Raw genomic sequence first — 19,891 nt, forward strand, 5'->3', positions numbered from 1 at the left:
TGACGATGTTCTGGTGTTTAGGAATTTTATTTCTTCTTGTTCCAACACTCGATCGATTCTCTTCTTCATATACTGAAAATCAGTCTTTAGAAATTATTTTCGCAAAACCGAGAGAGAAAAGATATTGGAGAAGAGAGAGAAAGAGAATGTAGAAATGAAAATTTACTTTGCTTTTACTCTTGTATGTATAAAAAAGGGTAGTTTTGTCAATATAAAAAAAATATAAAATTATGGGCCAGATCTGAAGAGAAATTGATATTTTGGACCTAGTAATATTATTTTTCTAAAGTGTGGAGTTGACAGTGAAGGATCCATTTTTGGGGCTTCTATATATTGAACGCATATAGTAGGGGGTTACAGTAGTTTTCACTTCCACAATATCTTTATTCGTTAATCGATTAAGATTATTGTGAGGTGATTGATAATTCTAGGTTGTTCTTCGGGAATATAAGTCCGGTATATCAATTGGTTCCTGTTCACCTTGATTTATCAAAAGACAGAACAAAACTCGTAGGTATTTCTGTGGGAGACATATTTATCTATTCCTATATGCTTTTTTGTGTGAGACAGATTTGTTTATCAAGTCTTTGACTTTGGGTCGTAGCAACTCTTAGTTGTGGGTGAGATCAACTAAGGGAATCAAGTGCGTAGTATCTTGCTGGGATCAGAGATGTAAGGAACACAACTGTACCTTGAATCAGTGTGAGATTGATTAAGGTTCAACTACAGTCCAGATCGAAGTTAGTTTGTAGTAGGCTAGTGTCTGTAGCGGCTTAATACAGTGTGGTATTCAAATTTGGACTAGGTCCCGGGGTTTTTCTGCATTTTCGGTTTCCTCGTAAACAAAACTTATGGTGCCTGTGTTATTTGACGAGGTGTCGAACTCGCAAAAATAAATTCCTTACTTCTCTTTAAACTAACTAGTAGTATATGGACAAACAGGTTCGCTCCTAAGGGAGAGTTGAGCTAAAGTTGTCAATTCAATTTCTGAATATTAATGCAAATATGAGGATGAAATGATCAAGGACTCTTTCTTAATCACGAAACGTGAATCTAATCAATATAGTTATGTTTCTGCAATCACCAATTACTAATAACCCTAGAATATTTAGTACGCTCAAATACTCCGTAATAATCTCCTAATTCACCGGACACAGAAGCGCTCGACTACCGGATTCTACTTTCCAAGTTTCCTAGAAGTACGCTCTCTAGGTGTGACTTAAACAAATGCATTAAGTTCATGAGATATGCTATTCCTAATGACAAATACATAGGCTCGAATCATCTACTAGTGTCAATCTCTACACATGGATATTTACCAAAATCTCATCGTCGATAACCACATATTACTACTTGTATTAAGACTCTCTAGACAATTACGGGTCGAAGAGGTCTTAACTAGCAGTAGAATCACCAAACAACCATTCAATTTGTAACTTAAACGATTGAGAAATAAATTCATAAACATTATTGGCACGGTAGAGAATAAGCAATAACAAAATAGATTGCAAGAAACAGGCAGTTTAAATATCAATTGTGAATCATGTTCCGGACGTCGAAATCGTCCCTAATCAAGATGCTTAGCTACTGGAGTTCATAATGAAACGATAAATTATGGAACTAAAACAAGCAAACCAAACGGCAGCGGCAGGTGGACTGGTGAAACTTTTGCGAACAGGTGGTATTATGACAGTGAACCAAGGAAGCTCGTTGCTGGTGTAGTTGCCTGCAAACAGGTGGAGTGTTGGTGATTGATGCAGTTGTTGTTGTGAATGAAATGGAAGATGAAACTGAACTCCAGCTGCGACTGTTGGTGGTGATATGAATGGATCTGGTGGGTGTATGCAGGTGAGACGGGGCAGTGCAGGTGGTGATGGTTGGAGAGATGCAGGTGGATGGAGATGATTATGCAGATGGTGGTGGATGTTCAGCGAGCAAAATCTCGCTGAAACTAGGGTTGCGAGCAGTGTTGAAAGGGTATGAGATGATGATCCCTGTGTAAGCTTTTGGGTTTTCTTTTTATAGCTCCAATTTCCTCTTCCAGATCCTGCAATTGTAGCTTCAGCTGGTCTCTCGGCCAAGTTTTACAAACCCAATCTTCCAATATTCGACCAATGTTTCCATGTTTATCTTAATTTCTACGATTAATCCCCTGACCAATGGCAGCAACTCAATACTTCAGCTGGTTTTGGCCTCTAAATCAAATTCTAGCCTTAGCCAGACATCCCTTGTACACAGCCCACAAACTCACGGCCAACCAGCTACGTATAACCCCTTCGTTTACTGACCTTCCGACTGAAATACGGATCAAACAACCCAAAAACTTGAACTGTCTGAAAGCCCTGTTCTTCTCGGCATCTTATTGAGTCCTATCTGCAGTCACATACCCCTGTCAGCATCGACCCATGGCTAGCCTGGTGAAACTACAACTTGTCAGTTGTTCAGACATTTGCTCGAACAGGTTGTGTGCCTTAAACTTGTAAAGAGGAGATAAACTTGCTCTTGATTTATAAACCCATTCCATATCTCCTTCCCTGCACAATTCGATTTTGTAACACAAACCCATTCTCATAAATCTTTCTCAGATATAAAAAAACTCTGAATCTTCTTGTTTATCATCACATATCAATGGCAGAAAACTTAAGTCTTTTCTCTATTGTCTCAGCCCAAAACCGAACTCAAATCCTTACGGAACTCAATCGAAGCCATACCCATCCTTCCTGAACTTCTGTAATCTCTCAAATACCACTTCAATATCCTTACTCGACCGAGATCATTGGCAGCAACTTGAGCTTCACTATCTTTCCGGTGTTAATTCTGCCCAACCATCTTACAGTTCGAGACACAGTTTCTTGTATTTCTCTGCCTTTCTAAACTTGTGTTAACCCTTGGCAACGAACCATTGAACTTATGGCTAGCCGGCATAAGAACGTGTTGCAGCAACAAGGGAGTGGAACCTTGGCAAAGAACTTGGTCATGAAACAGAATTGCTCGACTTAACTTTCAGCTGCTAGGTTATAAGGCTGAGACGGTGGTGGCCCTTAGCGAGAAGCTGCCTGTCTTTAGTAACATCTTAATAAAGTGGATACCCCATAACGAATTCAGACCTTGTCTTTAGTAACTATCCACTTTAGGCACATAGAGATTTGTGTTCTTTCTATGCTTCGACTGTGGCAACACGCAAGGTCCCAACTAGCAAATTTAGCCTTTTTTTGCCTTCTTTCTTGTTGCATAACTCCAAAATACCTACAAAATGTAAAAGAAACGTAATATACAAAAATAAAAGAGAAAATAGCTAAGAAAAGCATAAGAAATTGATAATCAAATGATATATTTTAGGCACTTATCAAATTCCCCCACACTTAATCTTTGCTAGTCCTCGAGCAAAGAAAACAAAACTAAAATACAAAAACTCTGTGTCGTCGAGGCTACGATTACTCTTAGCATAAATAACAAGCCTTTAAACCCCTAGGTGTCCCTAGTGGACGAGTTATAGTCTCGTGAAGGTTTACAAGAGGTATACCTACAAAACCTTTTACTCCAAATTCCAACTACTTGTGAAAAATCTATGAACGAACCCAAAATGACTACAGGAGAAAGTACCCAGTTGCAAATCCAATTCGTATACAAGTAACAAAGCTCTACTCAGAAAGTTGAACAAACCACAATACTCGGAATCTAACTAACCACAATCACACATGAATAGATTAAGAAGATGGATATAGACATAGATGTTTGCGAATGTTGACTAAAGTGAACGGTGTTTCCCATATCTGTCTGAAGGTCACTTCCAAGATGAACCTATGAATCCCAATGGATTGAGATACTGGTCTGAAATCTAATATCAACTCAACTGGAATATACAAGGGAACCAGTGGTCGATAATCCTAATTCTAGATCAACTCGACTGGCAAATACAAGGGAACCAGCGGTCGATTTATTAATTGAACAATAATAATAACTTTTTTCTTTTTCTTTTTCACTTTTTTTTTTACTTTTTTTTTTTTCGAATTGACAACATGATTAGATCTTTTTGATCCAAGCGCATGCTTCTTGTCAGCAGATTACATGGTAAATCCCGTGGATCTTGCGTTCCACGCTTGTTTAGGCGACGGAGACAGGGAGAACACACACATATTGCTATCCAAGTGTCATTTTTTTTTCAATTTTTTTTTTTATATTTCATCTTTTTATATACTCCGGTTGGTCGAACTGGTCTGGTCTTCTTTGTTTTTTTTTTTGTAACTCAATCCTCTATTTCATCCTAGCAGTAATAACAATTCGATGTTAGTGACCCACCAAATCACTTAGAGAAACAAAAAGTTTGCAAAAATAAAAATAAAAATAGAAAATGATATGGTGAACGATTCCGAGATATAGTAATAATTATCATATAATTTCTAACACCTGAGCTCTATTTTTTCAGTTAATGGGTTCCTCAACTCCTGCAACCAAGATGGTTCCATCCACTTATATTGTTTAGTGTCATCCCGAAGGCACAAGTTTCTAGATTTGAAGTTTATCATGCAATTTTTTTTCTAATTTTTTTTTTTTAAAATAAAGGCATCAAACTCTACAAATTATATACAAATTACATTTCTGAACAATAGAGGATAAACACTAAACTAGCTATTTAGTTGGTATTTAATCCCGACTCAGCTAATATATACCTCATTGTCAAGAAAAAATTCCATCTACTTAGAAAGGCTAGTGTTTATTCTAAATTGTTCAAAAATCTCTAAAAGTTAGAGTTTTGTGTATACGTCAATTTTTTTCTTATTATACCCTACCCCCACACTTAAATCAAACATTGTCCTCAATATTTTAAACCATTGCAAAAAGAATAATAGGAATACTTGAAAAAGACAAGGAAGTAAGAATTGGAATTGTTCACCTGATTGACGCATACGAGAAACATTCAAAATAGACTCCCCATATATCAACAATCTGAAAATTTGAGGATCCACCCACAAAACAATCTGCATATATAGCAATTACTTCACAAAAATATTAGCAAATTGTGGGAAAAGTGAAATTATCATCCCACGAGAGTCACCCCCACACTTAGTCCTTTCTACACTCGGAAGTGTATACAAAACATACGTGGAAGGCACTTTGATTGGTTCCTCTTGGCAAACCTGCATGGTGTTAGACTTAAACACATATGGTGGATACTTAGAAGCAAGGAATTCAGAAAGAACTTTAGAAGCATTCAATTCCAGCCCCAAATGAGGTATTTTCCTAAAAGATGGATTAACAACTCTTTGGGAAGTTACTTCTAGTTTGGGAGGATCATCATTAGATAGAGATTCACATAAAGGATTAGACAAACCCTGCATAATCTCACGCATTACGGGGTCCTCGGTATTTCTGAAAAATTCCATTGATTCTCCTACATCACAAGTATCATAATTCTCATTCAAACTCTTTAGGAGCCATTCTTCATCAGTTTCTTCTATATCTATAACTTGCAAATCTTCATCATCAGAATCGAAATCTGCTCCAAGTAAGTCATCGTAATCCTTACGGTCTTCATCACAAGTTGACTTCTCATTCAAAGTATTTACAATCTCTGAATTAGGGGTGTTATTCACAAAGAAGTCATAATCATCATCGCTCTCATACACAACATAAGTCTTTCCATTAATAACTTTAGTGTTTCTAGACTCAACCTCTTCCTTTTGAATAGGTGAATGATCATTATTACGATCAAGAGTTGAGCTAGCTACACCATTGTTATCATCATTTAAGTATTTGTCTTCTTCAGAATCATCATACTCTATATTGGCATCCATGGAAATATTAGAATGAATTTGAACCCGTTCTTTGTTCCGCTCTTCTTGAATTTGATTCATGCCATTTCTGATGTTGCCTATACTCTGTTGAAGTTCTTGGAGTGATTCATTGTAACTCAGCTGAAATTCACAAAATTCTTTTGTTTCTTGAAGCATTTGCCGCATCACGGGAATAGTAGATTCAATAAAACTATCAAATTTTTGATTTGAAGATTGCTCCGCCAAACTTGGATACACACCACTTTCATAGTTTCCAACCCAAGTCTCATCCCTTTGAATGGGTGAATGATCATAAATAAGATCAGGAGTTGGGCTAGACTCATTGAAACAAGGTCCGGTTGGTTGTCTACCAAGTTGTTCTACTTCCTTTAGCTCATAAATAATGTGATCGAGCATCTGCACATGTCTAGAATTAAACTGATTAAAAGTATAACTATCCTCCCATCCTTGTGATTGTTCATCATAGCCAAAAGATTGGTTTTGATTATATCCCAAGTATGGTTGGAAGTCATAAGAATGAGAATTAAATTGCTCACCATAAAATTTACGGTCTTGTGAACTATATGTGTTGTTCCCAAAAGGAAACATCTTGAAATATTATGCACACAACTCGTTTAGAGACTTACCTCTTGTTCCCAATTGTGCACACGCAAAAAGGATGATTTATGGTACCTGAAAATAAGATTCTAAGCAAACAAATTAGCAAAAGCAAAAAATAAAAACTAAATGCAAAAACAGAAAATCAAATAACAACTGAAACTACCGACTGCTCCCCGGCAGCAGCGCCAATATTGACGAGGTGTCGAACTCGCAAAAATAAATTCCTTACTTCTCTTTAAACTAACTAGTGGTATACGGACAAGCAGGTTCGTTCCTAATGGAGAGTTGAGCTAAAGTTGTCAATTCAATTTCTGAATATTAATGCAAATATGAGGACGAAATGATCAAGGACTCTTTCTCAATCACGAAACATGAATCTAATCAATATGGCTATGTTTTTGCAATCACCAATTACTAATAACCCTAGAATATTTAGTACGCTCAAATACTCCGTAATAATCTCCTAATTCACCGGACACGGAAGCGCTCGACTACCGGATTCTACTTGCCAAGTTTCCTAGAAGTATGCTCTCTAGGTGTGACTTAAACAAATGCATTAAGTTCATGAGATAGGATATTCCTAGTGACAAATACATAGGCTCGAATCATCTACTAGTGTCAATCTCTACACATGGATATTTAACAAAATCCCATCGTCAATAACCACATATTACTACTTGTATTAAGACTCTCTAGACAATTACGGGTCGAAGAGGTCTTAACTAGCAATAGAATCACCAAACAACCATTCAATTTGCAACTTCAACGATTGAGAAATAAATTCATAAACATTATTGGCACGGTAGAGAATAAGAAATAACAAAATAGATTGCAAGAAACGGGCAGTTTAAATATCAATTGTGAATCATGTTCCGGACGTCGAAATCGTCCCTAATCAAGATGCTTAGCTACTGGAGTTCATAATGAAACAAAAGAAAAATTATGGAACTGAAACAAGCAAACCAAATGGCAGCGGCAGGTGAACTGGTGAAACTTTTGCGAACAGGTGGTATTATGACAGTGAACCAAGGAAGCTCGTTGCTGGTGTAGTTGCCTGCAAACAGGTGGACTGCTGGTGATGGATGCAGTTGCTGTTGTGAATGGAATGGAAGATGGAACTGAACTCCAGCTGCGACTGTTGGTGGTGATATCAATGGATCTGGTGGGTGTATGCAGGTGATATGGGGAAGTGCAGGTGGTGATGGTTGGAGAGATGCAGGTGATATGCAGGTGGATGGAGATGATTATGCAGATGGTGGTGGCTGTTCAGCGAGCAAAAGCTCGCTGAAACTAGGGCTGCGAGCAGTGGTGAAAGGGTATGAGATGATGATCCATGTGTAAGCTTTTAGGTTTTCTTTTTATAGCTCCAATTTCGTCTTCCAGATCCTGCAATCAACGGCTGTAGCTTCATCTGGTCTCTCGGCCAAGGTTTACAAACCCAATCTTCCAATATTCGACCAATGTTTCCATATTTATCTCAATTTCTACGATTAATCCCCTGACCAATGGCAGCAACTCAATACTTCAGCTGGTTTTGGCCTCTAAATCAAATTCTAGCCTTTGCCAGACAGCCCTTGTACACAGCCCACAAACTCACGACCAACCAGCTACGTATAACCCCTTCGTTTACTGACCTTCCGACTGAAATGCGGATCAAACAACCTAAAAACTTGAACTGTCTGTAAGCCATGTTCTTCTCGGCATCTTATTGAGTCTTATCTGCAGTCACATACCTCTGTCAGCATCGACCCATGGCTATCCTGGTGAAACTACAACTTGGCAGTTGTTCAGACATTTGCTCGAACAGGTTGTGTGCCTTAAACTTGTAAAGAGGAGATAAACTTGCTCTTGATTTATAAACCCATTCCATATCTCCTTCCCTGCACAATTTGATTTTGTAACACAAACCCATTCTTATAAATCTTTCACAGATATAAAACAACTCTGAATCTTCTTGTTTATCATCACATATCAATGACAGAAAACTTCTATCTTTTCTCTATTGTCTCAGCCCAAAACTGAACTCAAATCTTTACGGAACTCAATCGAAGCCATACCCATCCTTCCTGAACTTCTGTAATCTCTCAAATACCACTTCAATCTCCTTATTCGACCGAGATCATTGGCAGTAACTTGAGCTTCACTGTCTTTCCAGTGTTAATTCTGCCCAACCATCTTACAGTTCGAGACACAGTTTCTTGTATTACTCTGCCTTTGTAAACTTGTGTTAACCCTTGGTAACGAACCATTGAACTTATGGCTAGCCGGCAGAAGAACGTGTTGCAGCAACAAGGGAGTGGAACCTTGGCAAAGAACTTGGTCATGAAACAGAATTGCTCGACTTAACTTTCAGCTGCTAGGTTATAAGGCTGAGACGGTGGTGGCCCTTAGCGAGAAACTTCATGTCTTTAGTAACATCTTAATAAAGTGGATACCCCATAACGAATTCAGACCTTGTCTTTAGTAACTATCCACTTTAGGCACATAGAGATTTGTGTTCTTTCTATGCTTCGACTGTGGCAACACGCAAGGTCCCAACTAGCAAATTTAGCCTTTTTTTGCCTTCTTTCTTGTTGCATGACTCCAAAATACCTACAAAATGCAAAAGAAACGTAATATACAAAAATACAAGAGAAAATAGCTAAGAAAAGCATAAGAAATTGATACTCAAATGATATATTTTAGGCACTTATCATTATTTCTTTTCCGCATTATATTTATTTTATATAATTGAAATATCACAGGTTGTGCGTTGAATCGATCAATTGGTAAATCCAACCTTTGGTTGTTGATTGAAATTGATTGATCCTTGAACATTAGTCTTTGGTACCTTTCAAATTATTTCTCTTATATTCAATCAGGCTCGCAAATTGTATTTGTTTGATTGCAGATTGAATTAAGAGATTGAGATATAACCCTTTGATACACTTTTTATTAAGATTGAGTCTGCCTGTCTAGTTGATTTTCTTGAAAGTATATTGGAGTTAGTCCATACAGATTGCTAAGCGAAATATTGGGTGAGGTTGTTAGACCCACGCTTTTTCAGCACCAAGAACCAAATTATTGGTATTCTTAATATCAAAACCCTAACTCTTAAAGAAAAGTACCGCTACTTAAAAGAAAAATTTCATGACAGATTAACTGCTTGGAAAGGTAAGAATTTAAACCAACCAACTAAAACTGTTATGATTCAATTTGTGCTTGGTACTTTAGCCTTTCACCATCTTGATGTATTTCCAATGCCAAAGAAATTGACGGACATGTTAGATGACATATAAAGGAATTTTTGGTGGAATAAAAAGCAAAGAGGAAGAGGTTTGTGTCTCAAGGATTGGGATTTTATCTCTAAACCTAAGGAGCAAGGATGTATGAGTATTAACAAAACTGTTGTTTTGAATGGAGCTTTGAAAACGCAGGGGATACCAAATACACCAAACTTTTTCGTTTCAATAGGAGTATGTATGTATCTAGTACTTTTAACAACCAAAATATGCAGAAAAGTAAAAGTACACACAACATAAGAATTTTGTTAAAGAGGAAACCACAATAACATAAAAAACCCTGGGACCTCGTCAAGATTGAACACCACACTGTATTAAGCCACTACAGACACTAGCGTACTATCACACTTCATACCGGAATGTAGTTAAGACCGAATCCACCACCCTCCAAGCAATTCAGTTGCAGTTGCGTTCCTTACGTCTCTTGAACCTTGCAAGGTTCTACGCACTTGATTCCCTTAGCTGACGTCCTTTACATCCTAAGAGTTGCTTCAACCTAAGTGAACACTTTTCAATATTCCTCTAACAGATAAACCTATTTGATTTCTGTTTAGATCAAAAGATCAAGGTGTGGAAATTTGTTTGCAATAGACAAAGCTAGCAAACCTCACAAATCCGGAACTTACGACTCCTTAAGATAATTCTAGATTCTTAACCACCTCTCAAGAACAATCGTCATAAGATCAACTAAGATCAATTTTTAGGTATCTATCTTGAGGAATCACAAAGTTTGAGACAAAGAGAACTTTACGATTAGTATCTATCTTGCCTGAAAGAAATTGAGGAAAACCTCGATAAAAGAAAATCAAGATCAGGATACACGAACTATCAAGGTAAAGATAGTCGGACCTTGTTTCACGAATACCCAAAGCGAAGTCTTTTATTCGTAGACATAAACAGTCGATAGAGGACGATTCTAGAATCAACTAGGACACAAAGTGTCAGGGATTTAATTTCACAGTTGACAAAGAGGCTCTATTTATAGTTTTCAAAGACCAGGGTTAGCTTAGAATTCAAGCTAAGATAACTTGAGAATCAAGTGACCTAGCTCAATCTTTGAAACACAATTGAATAGTATACATGTTTGGTTCAGGAACCGTGCTGTGCATAATGACTGTTCGGTTTGGCCAGTTTACCAAAGAACTAAAAACTATCTGACGTTCATTCAAATACTTAATACTTTAACATGAACCACGCACATAAGTGTTTAAATGATTAATGGAGTCTTAAAAATGTTTAAGAGAGTTTATGCAATGCTAGAATAAAGTCTTTGTGCATCTGTTAAACTTTGTTGGGATAGTTGGTACAACGGTTCGCGAACCGCAAGGATTGTTCACGAGTCATGGTGCTACGGTTCACGAACCGAGTTCGCAAACCCTACAAAACTCCGGAACACAATTATCAGTTCGTGAATTGTGTTCGCAAACTATTAGCCAATTTATCCAACATACAATTCAGTTCACCACGGTTTTCCAATCGGGTTCGTGAACTGTCCATAACTGACTTACGGTTTGAGTTCGCCAACCTTCCTTGTATGTATGTAACTCAGATACCTATGGTTTGCGAACAAGTTCGCTAACCTACCCTGAGACAAAATTCAGTAACTTCATATATCTCTCTTATGATGTATTGAAACATTTCCAAGTGACGAATCATCTGCATAGGCAATTTTCAATTGGTCCACAAATTAATTCATAGAACTAATATTGTTAAAGGAACGTTGAACATCTAATTGCTAAGTCACATTTCAAGATTCTTCACAAGACAAGCTTTACTCGAAATCCACTTTTTTTTGTAAATCTATTGTAAGTCATACCACATAGTCTCAACAAATATAATGATGATATATTGAGTAAAATAGAATGGTTCAGTCTTCACATACTTGGATACAGAAGTTCTCCAAATGTCTTTGTCGATCTTCAGTCTTCAAGGTGATTTCTGATACTCAACTAAAATTATAACCTAGTCTGAGACTTGACTTGTAAACTGGAAATCAGGATACAGTTTTGATCACCTACATTTGATAACAAGCTTGAGATAGCAAAACTTGTGGGTTCAACCGAGCATTTATCTAAAAAGCTTTACTTGTAAAGTTAGCTTGGAGATTAATTACTAAACCTGACTCACCATGGGTCAAGTTAATGGAAAACAAGTATTTTCATACCATAATCCATTGCACTACACTGGAGATAATGGATCTTGGATCTGGAGAGGCGTGTGTAGGGGTTTAGAGTTGATTAGGGGAAAAAATTATCGGGAGGTTGGTAATGGTACAAAGATATCAATTTGGAAAGATAAGTGGGTTCCCACTTTAGATAGTTTTCTGCCTTATAGACTTAGTTTTAGTAATTTTCAAAATGTTGATCAATTTATCATGCCAACTAGTAATACTTGGAATTTAGATCTCCTAAATGTTGTTTGACAGTGATATTGTTATGAAAATTTTCAAAATAAAGATTCCTATTAAAGGTGAGGAAATACTCATCTGGAACCCCTTTATTAATGGTATTCTTACAATAAAAAGTGATTATAGAGTTGTTGATAATACATGCAACGTTCTTATTGTTGGAAATGGTACTACTGTGCCTGATTGGAAACAATTCTCGAAACTTGATCTCCCACTGAAGATCTTTCATTTCATATGGAAGTGCTTACATGGATTTTTCCCTTTAAAGGATAAATATTTAGACATGTTGGTGACATTGATTGTAAGGTTGTTCTTTGTGATGTTAATACTGAATCTTTAGACCACTTATTCTAAATGTGATATTATTAAACAAATTTGGAATGGTATAAATATTGTATTGTTAAAAAATCCTATATAGAATTGTCTGAATGATTGGATATTAAGTTGGTTTGATAGAAGAAAGAATAATAAATCGAGCACTAGTATTCAAGATATGTACTTAACTGCAAGGTATACTCTTTGGTATTTTTTGGAAGCCAAGGTGTGTTACATTTGATAATGCACAAGTACATGTGGAGTCATTATTGATACAGATCAAAAAGGATATCATCAGCTGGAAGGAGAATAAAAGGAGACTAAATTCTAGTAGAAGTCAAGGTAACTCCAATGTTGCAGGGATACCTTGGACAATACCAAATCTCTGGTTTCATTAAAAACAAAATTGATGCAGCATATTATAAGAGAAGCAAATGTATGGGTTCTGGACTAATTGTAGTTAATGATGCAGGTGATTTTCAAGGAGCCTGGTATATCCCGGCAGTAGCATAGGATGAAGAGCAAGCAGAAGCATTGGCTCAGGGCCGTTCCTGAATATTTTTTGTCCCAAAGTCAACTTTAATTTTTTTTCCCCTATATAGGGATGTCTATGATGTCTTTTTGGGTAAAATTAGAATGCTACTAATATGCGATGCGACCGAAGGCCGTGGAGAATTTTTTATACAGATAGCCTAGTTACTGGCTAGTGTGTAATTCTGATTTATGAATAGAACGCTAATACATTAAAAGACAACTAAAAGTTAGAATGAAAAAAATCAATGGCCAAAAATGATCATGCAAAATAATATATAGTTAAGGGAAGATGATCAAAAATAATTTAAGTGGTAAGAAAATATTGTCTCATATGTAAATAAAACTACTTTAAATAACCAAAAATTTATGTCATAAGTGGGCTAATAAAAATTTGAGTTTGAAATATGAACTATATAGCTAGGTTGGCTAAACGTACATTTATATGGGATGGAATGCTTAACATGAGTGGTACGGGATGGGGCAAGAAAAGGTATGTTTCTATTAAAGTTAATCTATTTACATAACTTATTGTCAGCCCTTTAAGTTTGTATAAATAACAATCAGCCCATCTCTTTTTTGTTTCTATGAAAACCCCCATAAGAACATGGATTTTTGTTGCTCCTGGCCTCTTGTTGCCTGCAAGTGGGGTTTTCCCTGCTTGCCTATCAGGCCCGGCCCTGATTGGCTCCGAAATTAACCTAGCTATAAGGAAGCAAATTACTCAATTATATCTGGACTAATTGTAGTTAATGATGTAGATGGTTTTCAAGGAGCATGGTATATCCCGACAGTAGATATGAGGAGAAAGCAGATGCATTGGCTCCATATGAGGCAATTATGAAGAAGCAGATTACTCGATTACATTTGGAATGGGAATCAAGCTAGTTATGAGGAAGCAGATTACTCAATTACATTTGGAATGAGATTGCCTAAATGTCATTAATGCTTTGAATGGACGACAATAGTCCATTAAATGGACATCCAGTGGTAAAAACTTTTTTTTGATTGGATGAGAATGAATGAAGAAATACTAAACCGCCCCATATCAAATCTGCACCTTTGGTTCTTCACAGAATAAGAAAAATGGATGACATTAAATCAGAGAAGTTACAAATGTTGCATCAGGAAAGTTGGGATGACACCTCACCATTCTCCATGAACTCTAAATTTATTACAGTGCTTAGCTGCTATATCAGCCATGGTGTTGAGATTTATTTTAAGAAACTCAACTCTAGAAAATGAAAAATAGGATTGAATTAACTTGCAGTCATCTAAAGTAGTGTCATTGTACCAGAACAACTAGTTATTATTTGAATTGAAAGAACCTACTACTAATTGAGCATCGCTGATGAAGCACATTTTCCTCTTGTTCCTTTCTTTCGCCCACATACAAGCTTCCAATAAGGCCAAGCATTTAGCTTCTTCAACATTTCTAGCTACTCCTGGAATGGTTTTGCAACCAATGTAGTTCCCTGTTATATCATTCATAATCAAACCAAACCCCAACATTTTTTTTGAAGCCAAAGAAATTTTTATTAACTAAGAAATAATTTCAGTGTCTGACAAAGGATACCTCTCAATAACACTAGGCGGCTCAGTATGCCACTCTCTAGTAATACCATTACGCCTGCAATACTTTGCTAGCTTGTCCGCAGGTTTATTGCAAATTCTAGACACAAATTTAAAATCACATTGTGGGATATTTTTTAGGCTATCAATGGCATCCAACAGAATGTCTTCATTCTCCCGTGCAACAGCTGGTGTAGAGTTATTGATGTAGCTATCAATTCTTTGAAAATCTGTTTCAAAAACAATGTGTGTATATCTTAGCTCAATACCCCCATCTAATTGCGTGAAGAAAAGCCAGGCACTCTGCTTGTTCCGAGCTCCTTATTACTGCATATCATTTGGATTTGCAGCCCCGCCATCTTCCTGCAAAATCACGTACAACAATAGCAATTCCAGTTAGTCATGTATTAGCATCATATGAAGCATCACAATTAAGAGCATAAAAGGGATAAGCATGTGGTTTCCACTTTGGTAACACCTTCCTAACTGGCAGACCTATATTAGTAGTTACTGAGACACTAGAGTTAAGCTTCTCAATATAACTAGCAAAAGATATAACATTTTTAGCAACCACTATCGGATCAGCTGTTTTATTCTGAAATTGGACTTCACATCTCTCATTCCAGATTGACCAAGAGACAATCATTGCAATGTTCAGCACTACAGTGTGGTTCGACTGATGTTGGGGTTGTGTCATCCAGCTTTCAAACATGGCAGTAATGGTGCTATGATTCCCTGTTAAAATACTAGCACCACCAGGAATCTGCATCCAGACTGCCCTAGATAAAGGGCAGTTAAAGAGAATATGCATGAGTGATTCATCAAACTGATTGCACAAGGGGCATAAACAGTTTATGTATCTGTAATTTCTTAAAAGCCTGACTTTGGTAGGCAGAGAATCTGTGAGGCATTTCCACCAGAAATGCTTTACTCTAGGCCATGTTTGTATGCTCCAGAACTTCTTCCAGCTAATGGTAGAGTTTTGTATTTTATCAGAAGTTTGCAGATTACCCAGATTTAACTCATGCAACTTGTTGTAAGTGGATTTTAGAGAGAAATCCCTGCTATGTGTCAAGTTCCAGATGAGTTTGTCTTCAGCTGCAGTTGGGATTCTCATATTCAGAATCAGATCCACAATGTTACTATCAAACAGGTGATGAAGTAGTTCACTATTCCATTGACTTCTATCTTGTAAGAAGAGATCTTTAACCCAAATATACTCTTCGCTATCTACCACTCCTTTCTTTGGTGTTGGTGGTGTATTCCATATACCCATACATCAAGCCAAATCTTGATCTTATTACCCCTTCCTAGTCTCCATCTGCAGTGATGCTTTATGAAAGTAAGCTGTTTCTGAATGCTCTTCCAAGCCCATGAGCAGTTATTTTTGATATTTGCATTAAGAAAGCTTGTGCGAGGGAAATATTTGGATTGTATATCCTTGACCCTTTGTTCTTCAGAGTTTATACAGATTCTCCAAGCAGCTCTTAAAGAAGAGTCTGATTAAGGATTTTCAAATCCCTAAATCCTTGTCCACCTAAATTTTTGTGCAAACTTAAAGATTTCCAACATATTAGTATTAAATGGACAACTAATTCTATCATAAGGGATTGTAAAGATTTTAATAAATGCTAATAACAGCGTAGCTCATAAGCGGGCTAAAAATGCTAATAACAGTTTTATTTCTATTTTTTGGGAGTCTGTTGTTCCAGATTGGTTATGACTTATGATTCTCTTCTTAGATATAAACTCGGTAACAATACTATCCTTTCGTATTAGAAAAAAAACAATTGAATCCCTTCCTAACTCTATTAAACGAGCAGTGCTATCCCGCACGACCTTGCGGGAAGTTATCCCGCTCAAGCGGCTTCTCTACCGTTAGATCATGCTAAAACCCAGATCTAACAGCCTTGAACCCTTTAGGGGAAATGTTGGGCCCTACCCTGAAAGTGGTGGGTCCTTTCCTGAAAGTGATGGGTCCTTTCCTGAATGTGAATCCAATCGTTGATTTAATCATCCAATGATAAAAGAAGTCGCTTTTGCGGGAAGCCATCCCGCAAAGTCGTGTGGGATAGAATTTGTCCTAACTCTATTGTGAAAACTACAGGGAGACCCATTTTTCAGTTTTTCTCCACTGTGAAACCCACGGGCCGAGAAGTTCACGCGCGCCCCCAATTTTTGGGTAAAAATTATTCCAAAACCCATATTTCTGAGATTATCATTCTCGTGAGGTGACAGAGAAATACAAGAGAAAGCAAAAGAGAATATTTGCTTTTCTTTCATCGGTTTTTCAGTTTACGAGAGGCGAGTAGAAAGAAGGGACAAAAGATTTTGGGATTCATTGGTTCGTGGAAGTTACTCTCATCACTCTTCTTGTAAGTTTCCCCAAATCGTAATTTCGATTTTTTGTTTTTAAATGAGATATCATAATTTTCAGATCAAATTTTATGATTAGATTCGATTACGGATCGAATCGAGCAAACCCATAGCTTTTTAGTAGGTCTTTTTGGTGAAGTTTAAGTTGTATTAAAAAAATTATGTGTATACTATAAACCCTAGGTTTTATCGGGGTCTTTGTATGTCGTGCAATTTGTTTCTGGAATAGAACTATAAACAGCCCCAAATCCTCTTGATGATAATGCTTCAAAGCTTCTTTTTAGTGTTCAACTCAAGAAAAAATGCAAAACACCCCGTGCAATAAAAACATAATAAAATTATGAGCCTAAAATCTAAATATAACATATTATGAGGAGTACACCAGCTATTACATCATTAAATCAGCCAGTTTTATTCCTCTTTAGGTGAGCTCTGGATCGTTCATAGAGACAGCAGTGGCTGCTGATTTGATCCAGCTAAGAAAACGATCAGATTTCTTGTGTAAGTTCTCCAAACTTACATTTTAGCTTCTCATGTTGTATTTCATATTATGAGGCGTAATTTCTATTTTTCGGCTATTCTTTACAGCAAAAGTTAAAAGCTCTCTATACACAAATATAAAGGTGAGAGTGCAGATTATACTTGTTGACATTTTGTTTCAAGTTCATCATGTTTTTTCACTTATAACAGATGTTATAATTTTTTCTTTTCTGGTTAATTTATAGGCAAATCCAGAGCTCATTCCTTCTTTATTAACTCTAGCACTTAATGATGCAATGACTTATATCCCCAGAAACATAAATTTGATACAAACTTTTAATGTACTAATGGCTTCTTACAGATTGAATATATGCATTTGATCAAATATGTAGGCAACAAAATCTGGAGGATCCAATGGGAAAATGACCTGTCACCCTACTACTAATTATATGTTGATGGTGTTTTTCTTTCTCTTTGGTATACAAGCTTCACTCTGTCAGACTACCTAAGCTATCAAAAGAGAAGAAATATATGCACAAATGTCCGGAAACAAAGGCTTTACCATACTAGAACTGGTACTTTCTGTTGGAGGGATGGCGAGGAACCTAGGTAGATGAACATAATTGTGCCAAATTAGTAGTTGCGGCTTCAATCCGAGGCTACAACAATTATTGTTTCTAATATTGCTGATGAAGAGATGCTAATACGGATCAGAGAATTATTTATTTTTTTAGAGGTTGATTGTTCTACTTTCTATCATATGCAGCTATATGGGTGTTGGTGTTTGGTCATAATAGTTGAATAATCTTTTATGTAGCTACGAAAATAGTTGCATAACCTGTTATGCATCTGTTAGAGCATAGCTCGGTCGACCTCGCATGCGTTGCTATCTCAAGCATGTTTGTCAATGTTGGTGATCAAAGCTATGAGTCTTGATTTCTAGCCTACATAGCTAAGTCTCGGACTAGGATAGAAAAGTTTAGTTGAGATCAAGGACTTCATGGCGATTCATCGTACAACGACGAAGATCTATACAAGGAACCGTGGAACTTCATTCATCAACAAAAAGGTATGTGGAGACTTGAACTTATCTATCACTCAAAAGTCTATATATTCTATCTCCTACTTCTTATGAGACAAAAGTCTTATGCCATATAGACTAGATCATACACATTTGACATTTCGAGCTGAGCATTCATTGCTTATCTTTTATCTCGAAATCGTGTGTTGGTAAAGCGTTTCGCTTTGATCAAGTTTATCTTCACATAGTGACGAAAGTCATGAAAAGTTTCAATCACTTTGAGAATTGCTTTGACGTGAATCGGTCTGTGAATAACGGCTACATAGCGTCCTCTAAGAATGTCTCAATGATTGAAATGAGAGTTTAGATTACATAACCATGTATTCCTTGAACCGAAGTTTTCGAACTTTGTTGATCAAGAGAAATCGGAAGGATTGTAGAATTGGCTTGCCAAGTCCGCGAACTGTCAGAAGTTCTCGACCGAGAATTTCTGCTGGATTTTCCAAAACTCGTTTGTGTGCTAAGTCCGCGAACCCAGTCTGCGAACTGGTGGAAGTTCTCTTTCCGAGAATTTCTGCTGAGTTTGGAAAGCTCAACCGATTAACTTAAGTCCGCAAACTTGTTTGTGAACTTAAGAGGTTATGATCTAAAGATGTGCTCTGAACATGAAACATTAAATTACTAAGGAATGCTTTATGCAAACCGTGGTTATAATGTTCATGAGCCGATTCAATCGAATCATCTTTGTTTCAATAGTGTGTTGTGTAGTTACATAAGATCTCATAGCAATTGAACAACTCTTTAACTAGTTCATTTGAGTCAATTGAACTAGTTATTATGAAGAAGAACAAGGTTGATATGAAATGCTCATATGGTTAACCTTTTGGGTTACTATGTTGAACCAACATACACGTACACGTTTGGGCATGGTTTTCACAAACCCAGTAAACGTTTACCCAAGTGTGTGTGACAAGCTAAGTTTTCGATCTAACGGTTGAGAAATATTAGCTTGAATCTAAATCAGGTTTTCATCTAACGGTGAATAAGGATTGCTTTGTACCTAAGGAAAAACCCTGATTTGAAGGTTATATAAAGGAGACATCTAGCATTGTGCAAAACTAATCCCCACACGTTTGTGTGCTACTAGTGTTCCCGCTAGAGTCGATCTCCATTAACCTTTGATTTTCTTCTCTAAAATCAGGTTAACGACTTAAAGACTTCATTGGGATTGTGAAGCCAGACCGATACTACTTTTATTGTAGTTGTGTGTTCTGATCTTGCATCTTCTATCGTACGAGTACAATCGATTGATTGGCTTGAGATCGTGAGAGTTCTCCGATAGGCAAGATAAAGAAGTCACAAACATCTTCGTCTCACTGTTTGTGATTCCTCGACAATCCGCTTGTGTAGTCAGGAAGGATTGTAGAGAGGTGATTGATTAATCCAGGTTGTTCTTCGGGAATATAAGACCAGATTATCAATTGGTTCCTGTTCACCTTGATTTTATATCTTA

This window comes from Papaver somniferum, chromosome 10 (assembly GCF_003573695.1).
Source record: "Papaver somniferum cultivar HN1 chromosome 10, ASM357369v1, whole genome shotgun sequence".
NCBI lineage: Eukaryota > Viridiplantae > Streptophyta > Magnoliopsida > Ranunculales > Papaveraceae > Papaver > Papaver somniferum.